Source organism: Entelurus aequoreus, linkage group LG18, assembly GCF_033978785.1.
Source record: "Entelurus aequoreus isolate RoL-2023_Sb linkage group LG18, RoL_Eaeq_v1.1, whole genome shotgun sequence".
In the NCBI taxonomy this organism is placed as follows: Eukaryota; Metazoa; Chordata; class Actinopteri; order Syngnathiformes; family Syngnathidae; genus Entelurus; species Entelurus aequoreus.
This window is the reverse complement of record NC_084748.1, coordinates 31,557,012-31,570,402: the sequence shown is the minus strand read 5'-3', so window position 1 is coordinate 31,570,402 and position 13,391 is coordinate 31,557,012. Positions and strand designations below refer to the sequence as shown.

At 40.0% G+C, this 13,391-nt stretch overlaps 1 protein-coding gene across 3 annotated transcripts in view; it reads right to left on the bottom strand.

Annotated features, from left to right (window-relative positions):
• Positions 1-13,391, bottom strand: part of rhbdl3 (rhomboid, veinlet-like 3 (Drosophila)) — a 112,622-nt gene that overhangs the window by 25,048 nt on the left and 74,183 nt on the right. The gene's annotated exons all lie outside the window — the stretch shown is intronic.

The window sequence follows — 13,391 nt, the reverse complement described above, 5'->3', positions numbered from 1 at the left end:
AAAACTGAGATCATTGTCTTTGGCTTACAGAAACAATGAGAAATTATTATTAGTCACATTGAGACCCTCTCACTGAAACCTAATAATCAGGTTAAAAATCTAGTAGTAATAATGGACTCAGACTTCAACTTTAACAACCACATTAGTCAATAACTTCAGCAGCTTTTTACCACCTAAAAAACATTGCCAAAATCAGAGGGAAAATGTCTAAATCAGACTTAGAAAGACTAATCCATGGCTTTGTCTCCAGCAGGTTAGACTATTGCAATGGCCTTCTCACTGGGCTCTCTAAACAAGCTGTAGAGCAGCTGCAGTACATCAAAAATGCTGCTGCTCGAGTTCTAACTAGAACCAGGAACTACGACCATATTAGTCCAGTGCTTAGATCACTGCACTCGCTTCCTGTTACTCCGAGAATGGACTTTATAACGGCTCTCCTTGTGTATAAGTATTTTGTGCCAAAGTATATCTCTGACATGTTAAAGCCATACGAACCATCGCGAGCTCTGAGATCCTCAGGGAGTGGTCTCTTGCTAGTGCCTAGAGTCAGGACCAAACATGGTGAAACTGTGTTTCAGTTTCATGCTCCTAAAAACTGGAATAGTCTTCCTGAAGATGTGAGACGGGCCTCAACGTTGGCAATGTTCAAATCCGGGCTGAAAACACTTTTATTTAATTATTCATCCGACAACTGAAATTGTTTTATCTACACTCTTTGATAAATTAATAATGATTGTTTTTACGACGATTGTATTTTGTAATTAAATCTGATTTTACATTTTTGCCATCTTTTAATTTTCTGTAAAGCACTTTGAATTGCCTTGTGTATGAATTGTGCTGTATAAATAAACGTGCTTTGCTTTGCCAAGAATATTCTTCAATTCCTCATCTCCCCAAGTCAGACAAATGTATTTTCTCAATCCACAAAACAAGCGCCATGGTTTGGACTTGAAGTGTCCCAATACTTGTGTCTGTATAGTATATTGCAGTAACCTTTAAGAATCAGTCAATGTACCGCTAAACCCTCATCACACAGCTCTCTGAGCACAGCCCGCACAAACTACGGAATGCCATTCTTATCACCTAGCAACCAACAAACCCCTCCTCATCCCTGTCAAACCTCAAAGGAGTACAACTCCAAACAAAAATGTCCTTTTTGGTGTGTGGGCCATCTCACAGTCTTCCAATTCTCGCAGACCCTATTGTGAACCATGTATTTTGTTAGGTACAGTTGCTGCGGTCAGTAAAAGTAATAATATGGTCTAAATCTTAATTTGAAACCGACTTTAGCACAGGGACTTACTAGAGTCCGTAGAAAGTAGTTTCTCCTCTGACATTGAGGCTGCCTTACAACTGAACTTTCCGTATTTTATAACAGTCTCCATGACAACATAGTGACTCTTTGCTCCCTTGTCTCCCGCAGACTGCTTCACCTTCCATGATCTCTATCTTATTTCTATTTCATGCCCCCATAGCTCAGTTCTGTCATTGTTTTTGTGTGCGCCCAAGTGAGTGGATGTGTCATATTTTAAAGCTATATATTTACAAAGGCGGCACAGGCTGGGTTGGTCAGAATACATCAAATAAATAATGATAATTTGTGTGTACATCATTATATTGTGTTCTCTTGGAGCGTTTATAAATGGTTATAAAAAAGTTTATTAACCTCATATTCGCCAAATGCAACTCCAACTTGAGCTTTGATACTTTCTTATAAAGGGGACGGTACAAATTTGTGTAACGACATGACTAAGCGATAGGTGAATCTTCTGATTTATACATAATACAAACCCCAAAAGCAGTGAAGTTGGCACTTTGTGTAATTCGTAAATAAAAACAAAATACAATGATTTGCAAATCCTTTTCAACTTATATTCAATTGAATAGACTGCAAAGACAATATATTTAATGTTTGGACTGAGAAACTTTATTTATTTTTGCAAATAATTATTAACTTAAAATTTAATGGCAGCAACATATTGCAAAACAGTTGGCACAGGGGCATTTTTATCACTGTGTTACATGGCCTTTCCTTTTAACAACACTCAGTACACGTTTGGGAACTGAGAAGAACATTTTTTTAAGCTTTTCAGGAGGAATTCTTTCCCATTCTTGCTTGATGTACAGCTTAAGTTGTTCAACAGTCCGGGGGTCTCTGTTGTGGTATTCTAGGCTTCATATTGTGCCACACATTTTCAATGGGAGACAGGTCTGGACTACAGGCAGGCCAGTGTAGTACCCGCACTCTTTTACTATAGAGCCAAGCTGTTGTAACACGTGGCTTGGCATTGTCTTGCTGAAATAAGCAGGGGCGTCCATGATGACGTTGCTTGGATGGCAACATATGTTGCTCCAAAACTTGTATGTACCTTTCAGCATTAATAGTGCCTTCACAGATGTGTAAGTTACCCATGCCTTGGACACTAATACACCCACATACCATCACAGATGCTGGCTTTTCAACTTTGCGCCTATAACAATCCGGATGGTTCTTTTCCTCTTTGGTCTGGAGGACACGACGTCCACAGTTTCCAAAAACTATTTGAAATGTGGACTCGTCAGACCACAGAACACTTTTCCACTTTGCATCAGTCCATGTTAGTTGAGCTCGGGCCCAGCAAAGCTGGCAAGGTTTCTGGGTGTTGTTGATAAATGGCTTTTGCTTTGCATAGTAGAGTTTTAACTTGCACTTACAGATGTAGCGACGAACTATAGTTACTGACAGTGGTTTTCTGAAGTGTTCCAAAGCCCATGTGGTGATATCCTTTACACACTGATGCAGTACTGCCTGAGGGATCAAAGGTCCGTAATATAATCACTAAGGTGCAGCAATTTCTCCAGATTCTCTGAACCTTTTGATGATATTGCGGACAGTAGATGGTGAAATCCCTAAATTCCTTGCACTAGCTCGTTGAGAAATGTTGTTCTTAAACTGTTCGACAATTTGCTCACGCATTTGTTCACAAAGTGGTGACCCTCGCACTATCCTTTTTTGTGAATGACTGAGCATTTCATGGAAGCTGCTTTTATACCCAATAATGGCACCCACCTGTTCCCAATTAGCCTGTTCACCTGTGGGATGTTCCAAATAAGTTTTTGATGAGCATTTCTCAACTTTCTCAGTCTTTTTTGCCACTTGTGCCAGCTTTTTTGAAACATGTTGCAGGCATCAAATTCCAAATGAGCTAATATTTGCAAAAAATAACAACGTTTTCCAGTTCTAACATTAAGTATCTTGTCTTTGCAGTCTATTTAATTGAATATAGGTTGAAAAGGATTTGCAAATCATTGTATTTTGTTTTTATTTACAATTTATACAACGTGCCAACTTCACTGGTTTCGGGTTTTGTAAAATACACATAAAATACAATAATAGCAGTGATAGTTTTGTTGTGTGAGGAGCTCCTGGCACTACTTAATGAGACTTTTAGTATCTTGGTAGCAATCACTCTTTTAAGGGCTTTGGTAGAGGCCAATTATTTCTGCCTTTCTGTCAGGAGACGAGAACTGTGGGAAAAAGATTACAAGGTTCCATGGCCCCATGCAGACGACACACCAGGAAGAGCGCGTACACGGCTGTCTTTCTATCTCTATGAGGATGTTCTCAGACAAAGCATTAACCTCATTACTATGCAACCCGAGTCTAACTTTAACTTTTACAACATGTCTTGTAGATATCTGAAGGCTGGCCAAAATGTGTTCAATAGGATGTTTTCAGGGAGGACACACACATGTATTCAGACCTCCCCTGGGTGGGGGGCAGCCAACGTACCATAAAGAAATGCAATTCTTCATGTGAAGTGACTGCACTTCCTCTCTTTTATTGTACAGAACACAAACCACAAGTGACGTTCTGCCTGTTTACCCACCGGCAAGAGACTGGGGGAAAAGGAAGATAAAAGGTTAAAGGGGACAAATGAGAATTCAAGACAATCTGATGAGAATGGTGAATGGCGCGGAACAGGTAACACACAGAAGAGATGTAGTAGGTGACAGATGGAAAAAGAGGAATACGTTCTGTCATGTGACAAAAAGACATTTGGACATTTCACTCATATTTTCTACCAATAACACCTTACACTATTCTAGAAAACGTTCTTCAAAAGCTTGGCATTTGAATATTAAGAATCTGAAAATAGTGGCAAAGTTACTGATGTTAAGCGAGAGAAGCACAGCTGGCTCTGTTCTAGTTCGCACATACTGCATTTTTTTTAGCCACTGCTTTTGAGCAGACAGGCAAAGCTAACAACACGACTTATGGTCGTAGATGCGACTGTCAAGTTGACCAAGTTTTTACAATGATACCACGCCAGTGGTTGCAGCACCTCAAAGCCTAGTTCTAACTTAGGCCCCGTTTACACTAAGCCGGTTAAGGTTATCCAGGGTAAATCACACCTAACCTTATCCGTGTCCACACACAACAATGCCACCGTTTAAGACCCCCGCACCCTCCGTCCGCCGGCGCAACGCGACCTAGTACGCATGCACGGAAAATGCGCACATAGTCATCTCCAGTGTTGCTTTGTGTGCAAGTTCTTAAATGTAACTTATCTGAACAATACCCAGTGTTGTGGTATTTCAATTAACTGGAATTCAGTGTGCTGCGGGGCCCTATTGTAGTGAATCACACCTGAGCCATCATAAATTAATCAAATCTTTATTAGACACGTAAACAATATGATAAAGAACATTTAACATTAATCAATCTAGGGATCTAGATATCTGGTCAGCACACTCATCACTCTTTTGCCTTCACCTTCATTGTCCATTCGTTTTGGTGACTTTATATACTCTGGACTGAGACGTCGAGTCCACGACATACATGGCGGACAATAACTGATAAAGTTTGCTTTGCCAGTCCAAATGCATTCGACGTTTCCTCGACGGCCAGATAATACAAAAGCACACGCTATCTTTTTTTATCACATCCACGGAAGCTCGCATTCTCCTTGTCTCTCCTTGCTTTGTGTGCAAGTTCTTAAATGTAACTTATCTGAACAATGTCCAGTGTTGTGGTATTTCAATTAACTGGAATTCAGTGTGCTGCGGGGGCCTATTGTAGTGAATCACACCTGAGCCATCATAAATTAATCAAATCTTTATTAGACACGTAAACAATATGATAAAGAACATTTAACATGAATCAATCTAGGGATCTAGATATCTGGTCAGCACACTCATCACTCTTTTGCCTTCACCTTCATTGTCCATTCGTTTTGGTGACTTTATATACTCTGGACTGAGACGTCGAGTCCACGACATACATGGCGGACAATAACTGATACAGTTTGCTTTGCCAGTCCAAATGCATTCGACGTTTCCTCGACGGCCAGATAATACAAAAGCACACGCTATTTTTTTTTATCACATCCACGGAAGCTCGCATTCTCCTTGTCTCTCCTTCGACAAATGGACAAAATTTTTCGCTAAGTAGCATCACAGCTGACCCGGCCGGAGATTGGAAAGTTTTTTTGTCATCTGAGAAGTGTTGGATCCCAAATAGCTGCAATCGCTTTCTCTTAAGGTATTCATGTGTGATTTCCCCAAGCGATTGTACATGTAAAAGAAGTAGAAACACGGCATGTCTGGATGACTCGCCTTCATATTTCCAGTGGATGTCAGGATCCGTACAAGAGCCACAAGTCTGAATGGAGCAGAGACCATGCGCGACATCTTCCTCTCTCTGTCTCATACCTGGACTTTGTGAACTACTTAATTGTTCAACTCAAGCCATTTACACTTTGAAAGACTTTCAAATTATAAGTGTCTAGAAATTGTTGCGTCTGACCAGTCGTCCTCTCAGGGAATAAAACACACTTGTCAATCCCAAATTCTTTCGGATGACACATATGTTGAGTAAGAAGGACCACCAAGACAGAATAGCAATATTACCAAGTTTTACTAAAGCTTTAGGAGACCAGCCCTTACAATGCGGTAATAGCAGCTTTGTTTGTGGATAGGTTTGTGACGTTTGTGTTTATCTGTATAAACCCAGTGGATATCGAGTCATCGAGCCAGGCCAAACTAATGCACTCTTAGAAATGATCCGACCCAAGTGTGACACCCTGGATAATCATGGATAACCAATTTAATGTAATGAGAGAATGTTGTTCTCATGTCGCTTCAGTTTTGTTTTATGTGGAGGCTACAGACCGGATAAAGTTAAAGTTAAAGTTAAAGTTAAAGTACCAATGATTGTCACACACACTAGGTGTGGTGAAATTTGTCCTCTGCATTTGACCCATCCCCTTGTTCACCCCCTGGGAGGTGAGGGGAGCAGTGGGGAGCAGTGGGCAGCAGCGGTGCCGCGCCCGGGAATCATTTTGGTGATTTAACCCCCAATTCCAACCCTTGATGCTGAGTGCCAAGCAGGGAAGTAATGGGTCCCATTTTTTTATAGTCTTTGGTATGACTCGGCCGGGGTTTGAACTCACAACCTACTAACCACTAGGCCACTGAGTAGGTATTCTTTTCATCAATCTAACTCATACTTGCCATCCTTGAGACCTCCAATATCGGGAGGTGGGGGGTGGGGGTGGGGGGGTGGGGGGGGCGTGGTTGGGAGCGTGGTTATTTACAGCTAGAATTCACCAACTCCAGTATTTCATATATATATATATATATATTTATTTTATTTACATAAAAGAAATACTTGAATTTCAGTGTTCCGGTGGCTATCCATTAGATGGCAGTATTGTCCTGTTTAACTTCTCCGTTCATGATGAGTATATCATTTCGGACACCGTGTTCAATGGAGAAGTCGGTTCTACATATTTACAGGCAACATACACCTTCCCCTTCGAACGTCTCCTTGTTGTGTGCGCAGTTGTGCACCCTACTCTCTAAAAGCCCTAGATGTTATGACGTCATTGGGCAGGCAAGCTGTTTATATTGTGGGAAAGCGGACGTGAGAACAGGCTGTCCCCACTCAGTCTCAGGTCCGCATTGAGCTGGAGGGGGCGTGGCCTCCAGCTCCGGCTGAATACCGGGTGTTTGTCGGGAGAAAATCTCTGCCGGGAGGTTGTCGGGAGAGGCGCTGAATACCGGGATTCTCCCGCTAAAAACGGGAGGGTTGGCAAGTATGATCTAACTACTATCAAATTTATTCGACCAAACAAATCACATTAATACAAGGCAGGGCTGTTATTTATTTTAGATTCGTTTTGCTTACAAAATGTTTTATCTGAATTGATCCGAACAAACACAAAGTCGTCCATAGAACGTCTCGGTTGATTGTAGCAATCCATGCTCGCCTTCCATTTGTCCAGAAATACGCTTAGGAATGCGATAAAAGCTAGGAATATCTCTCCCACCTCCATTGTGGCAGTTGACAATGGCACACGTCATCTGCATTATGAATATTACTGGGGTCCCCTCCAAGGTTTCTCATTGTATGTAGCCCATTGGGTTGAGTTTTTTCTTGCCCTGTAGTGGGATCTGAGCCGAGGGTGTTGTTGTGGCTTGTGCAGCCCTTTGAGACACAAGTGATTTAGGGCTGTATAAATAAACTTTGATTGATTGATTGATTGATGAATAAGGATTTTGCGTACTCTACGGGGGCATCACTAAAGAGACACTTTAATTTACTGCACATGTCCATATCATCATACTTAAGTTTTTTTCATATAAGAACAATTTCAAAAGTATATATTCTATGTGAAAAAAACTAACCTCATTAAAAAATTATTAAAGGACAAAACGCATCAATTGAATTTGTATTAATCAGCCCTTTATGTCCTTTTGCAGCTATAAGATTATAAAATGATGTTGCTGAATAGACAACATGTCTAATATTTTCATTTCTGACCATCCAAAATGTTGACACAAACATAGGATTCTTGTCTGTCCATCGTCTGTCTTTGCAGCGCAATTACGGATCCCGCAACTCTGTGTAGAGCTGTCAGTTTGCACATCCTTCTCACAGGTGCTAAATAAAACGCAAATTAGTGCTCGCAAAAAGATGATGAGCAGGGCCGTTGCTAGAAATTCTGGGCCCCCTGAAAGAATATCCGTGTAGGTCCCTATTCAGTTCAATTTGGCTGTTTAGCTTTCTCACGCTGTAATTTTTTTACATGTGTACTTGTCAGAAGATACAATAAAATAACATTTAAAATCACTACTTACTTGTACACAAGGCAGCTGCTTTTTGTTCAAGGCAAATATGTAAAACCTTTGTATGTGTGCGCATACTAAGTAGCGTTGGGGAGCAGACATCTATGGGTAGCAGACATTGACAAAAAAATCCTATTCTCCATTAATTGCCACCTTCAATTTTGTTGTTTTTCCAGTGTTATTGGCGGTGCATGGTGTAATACACCCAATTGGTTTCCTTTTTTACGATTACCAACTTAAAAAGTCAGAGTATTGTCATGTAAATGATGTATTAATGTTTGTCTTATTCTCTATTCACTGATTTGCAACATGTTATTACACCTCTGATTGCAAATACATGTTAAATTAACTACTCAACAAATAGGCAGTGGGTATTTTATTGTATTTAACAATCAAGTACTGATGTGCAAAAAAACAAAGGGCCCTGGCTCAGGATAGTCCACAGGTAAATATGTAGCATTTAACTAGAGATGTCCGATAATGGCTTTTTTGCCGATATCCGATATTCCGATATTGTCCAACTCTTTATTACCGATTCCGATATCAACCGATACCGATATATACAGTCGTGGAATTAACACATTATTATGCCTAATTTTGTTGTGATGCCCCGCTGGATGCATTAATGTAACAAGGTTTTCCAAAATAAATCAACTCAAATTATGGAAAAAAATGCCAACATGGCACTGCCATATTTATTATTGAAGTCACAAAGTGCATTATTTTTTTTAACATGCCTCAAAACAGCAGCTTGGAATTTGGGACATGCTCTCCCTGAGAGAGCATGAGGAGGTTGAGGTGGGCGGGGTTGGGGAGCGGGGGGCCTCAGGGAGGTATATGTTCAGTGTATGCACAATAATTTTTGGGCCCTTAGAATTGTCATCACCTTTCCCCCTTATACGACGGCCCTGGTGATGAGTGTTGATAAATCGCGTACTAAATGACAACGTTTGCATTTTCCCCTCCCAGTATTGTGGGTATTTTAATGATCGGCATATATTTTGCATAATAATGAAAACAGACGCAAAATGGATTGCATGCCTTATTCTGCTCACTTAGCAGACACAATCCACTTTGCACACGGATGAGCTTTACGTGTGCTATCAGGTTTGCAAGTGATTTATTACACGCAAACCTTTAGTAAATTAGGCCCCAAGTGTACAATGTCAATTTGAGTAAAATATTTAAGATAATCCATTGAGTGAAGGAAGTTGAGTACAACTCAACACGTTTTGTGCAATTTAAACACAACATTTCAGATATCAGCATTTCAGAACGGTTGATGGCTGATAGAACAAATTATGGCTTACAGTCAGCATTTCAAAAGTTTGATGGAGTTCGAGCAATTAAATTGTTCCATGCATCAGAGAAACATTTCTTTATAAAACTTTACTAACTTAATAAGTTTTAGCACTAGGGTATAGTAGTCATTATTAGAAAGGTGTGGCCTTATTCACAATGACCGTAAAAAGCTTGCAGTTCACATAACTTTGTTTCCATGGGGTAAAGGGAGATGAGTATGTACTAGGAAATTTTCCGCCTTAGGACTTGGTATCAGAGCCAGGATGCCACTATTGTATAAGGGTGGTCTGCAATGCTGGGACACATACCCACATTGGTATAAATTTGAGATCTACTGTTTCATCTCTGATGCAACCATTCTGCGTTAAAAAGGTTATAGTTAAGTTATATGTAAAGGCTATAGGTAAACAGCACTTCCATGGGCAGCATCATTTCACCTCCAAATGGAAAAAAACAACTTGCCTCAGGGAGGTATATTAATTACAGGAGGTGTGGAGATATAAATGAAGCAACACTGCAGTGTGACATTCGACAGAAGGAGCGATAAGCACTGATGCAAAGGATAAAAGAAAGAAGGAAAGGTAAAAGAGAAATGGAAGGAGAGGTGGAGGGATGGGAGAAGGGGACTTGAACACTGCGTCATCAGGCAGTGGCTGTCAGTCATATTGATGAAAGAAAGTGCAGTGCAAAGAGAAGACAGCAGAACAAATAAAGCCTGTCCTCTCCCGCATGCCCTTTCAAAGACTTCTACTTTGTTCACATGGGAGAACTAAAAACGGAACCCAAGAACATCCACGTTTAGGTAAATGTAATACACTAATTCCACACTAACATTATCTTTTATGTGAGTTACAGTGCAGGAACCTCAAAACAGTTTGGACGAAGCTAAACTCCAAGTGCATATTTTTATTTTTTTGCATTTTCTTTGGCTTTGTTTGTACATAACCTTTCACAAGTGCATTGAAAATAGTGATGATGACGACAGAACTGAATAAAAAATATCTAACCATAACCCAATCAACGTATGCCATGTACACACAATCAAACACTGGCCTTTTCCTCAATCCAGTGTTTAAAAAAATCTCGGCTGTTGTATGTTTTGTTCAATCAGAAGGCTGAGAAAGCAAACACAGCTGACTTGGTCATGCTTTATAATGTCGTTGTTTATCTTTAAAACCAGTACCCACTTGCATAGCACAGCAATGTACAGTTGTTTTTCTATTATCACTAATGCTTGTTTATTTTCGACCGCAGCACATAATTAAACCAGGTCCCGTAATTCAATATTAATGTTGAATGAGATTTATAAACACAGCACGGTAGAAAATGGATGGATGGAAGATTTATAAACACAAGATAATGTCGCACTATACTGAGATCAAAAAGCTCAGTAATTCCTACACACGCGCAAACGCTGAAGCCAGATTTGTTGACACAGTGATTTTTAACTAGTGGCTCGCGGACTCATTTTCAGTGGCTTTTACCTAAACCTGAGGCAATAGGCAACGCTCATTCTCAAACAGTCTCAAAAAGAAAAGAGCATTTTGTGATGATGATAATGATGACGTGTTTAGAAAGCTGCACACGGCTATACAGTATAAACAGCTAGCTAAAAATGTTTTTGATTGATTGAAACTTTTATTAGTAGATTGCAAAGGAAGAGAATACATTATATGAAACAGTACAGTTTACACAGTACAATACATATTCTGTACAATTGACGACTAAATGGTAACACCCGAATACGTTTTTCAACTTGTTTAAGTCGGGGTCCACGTTAATCAATTCATGGGCAAACTAACAGTCTTACCAAGGGGAGTCCGAGTCTGACAATAATATGCTTTAAATGCTCGCCCGTCACAAACGTACTGACCTAAAAAAGAAACGTTCGCTTTGCAAATTGAGCAAATTGTTGAAGTTAAATATTCCAATAATTTCAATGTTTTCGCTCGCGTTATTGTTCTAGAGGTCGCAGCCATTTTTCTCTTCCTGTTTCTTGCAGATCACCGGTCGCACTGACGTTCGTTTGTTCTAATACGGAAAAACACGAGTAATGACGTCACTGACTATTATACTAATATACTATGTGTAGTAATATATGTCTGCGAAAATTTTCATGATCGATTTTTACGTCATTCATTATAAACAGCTAGCTAAAAATGTTTTTGATTGATTGAAACTTTTATTAGTAGATTGCAAAGGAAGAGAATACATTATATGAAACACTACAGTTTACACAGTACAGTACATATTCCGTACAATTGACCACTAAATGGTAACACCCGAATAAGTTTTTCAACTTGTCCACGTTAATCAATTGATGGGAAAACTAACAGTCTTACTAAGGGGAGTCCGAGTCTGACAATCCTATGCTTTAAATTCCCGCGCGTCACAAACGTACTGACCTAAAAAAGAAACGTTCGCTTTGCAAATTGAGCAAATTGTTAAAGTTAAATATTCCAATAATTTCAATGTTTTTTTTCGCGGTATTGTTGTAGAGGTCGCAGCCATTTTTCTCTTCCTGTTTCTTGCCGATCATCGGTCGCACTGACATTCGTTCGCTCTCATACGGAAAAACACTATGTATAGTATACTATGTATAGTAATATTTGTCTGCGAAAATTTTCATGATCGATTTTTACGACTAATTGCACCCCATAATGAACATAGGCCTACATGGGTCCTCTTATGCATATTACCAGTTGGTACCTGTTTTTGTGTAGTTGGTATCCCGAAAATTTTACGAGACATTTATAAAAACAATCATCCCTTCTTCATAACTTGCTCTAAATGAGCAGTTGTAATCAATAAGTTACTTGTTCTTCTCTTTTCTCTTGTTGTGTGGCAGACTGGCTTGTACATGCACATGCATGCTAAAATCCCTTGCTAAAAAGTGGCGTATAGTTCTAACTGACAGTATATCTGTAAGTTGACACGATATGGAAGCGCTTAAAACTACAACGTGGCTGACAGGGTGGAGACGCAGTTGAAGGCGGCTTGGCCTGGAGGAAGGCTTTGCACGTAAAAAAGACTGCCCCCAAAACGCCAGATAGCGGGTTGAAGTTGTATGTAAAGTAAATTCTGTGCAAGGAAGTGTTTTAAATGTTGAAAAAATATCATAACATGACCCTTTTAATATCAAAATCTGTTTATACTCTGTATCGGTGTACTCCAAATCCGTGCAAGCAAAACAAAATCTACTTGTGTAGCTTGTTTTTACACTTTTATGAGTAATGACTGGGGCTGCACGGTGCACCAGAGGTTAGTGCATGTGCCTCACAATACGAAGGTCCTGAGTTCAATCCCTGGCTCGGGATCTTTCTGTGTGGAGTTTGCATGTTCTACCCGTGACTGCATGGGTTCCCCAAGGGTACTCCGGCTTCCTCCCACCTCCAAAAACATGCACCTGGGGATAGGTTGATTGGCAACACTAAATTGGCCCTAGTGTGTGAATGTGAGTGTGAATGTTGTCTGTCTATCTGTGTTGGCGCTGCGATGAGGTGGCGACTTGTCCAGGGTGTACTCCGCCTTCTGCCCGAATGCAGCTGAGATAGGCTCCAGCACCCCCCGCGACCCCGAAAGGGACAAGCGATAGAAAATGGATGGATGGATGGAGTAATGACTGTGCTAAAATGTTACTGAAAACAAGAGCTGTATTGATGGTTTATGTTTGGAGGAAATCTTAATAACTTAAAGATCCAACAACCCCCTCCAATGGATTGCATTTAACTACTTTGGTTACACTCTATGCAAAATATTTGAATATACATTTATTCTGAGCAGAAGATGTTTGAATGGGACTTTGGGCAACCAGCAGAAGGTTGCAGTTAGAAGATTAAACTGAAACCAGAGCAAGTTGTGCATTAAGGGGGGAAATGTATGATCTGTCAGGGAATATTTTCTTACAAAACCTGGTAGTTGCAACTCAAATACAGTCAAAAAAGTATATCTTAACAGGTAAAGTTTTTATACAAACA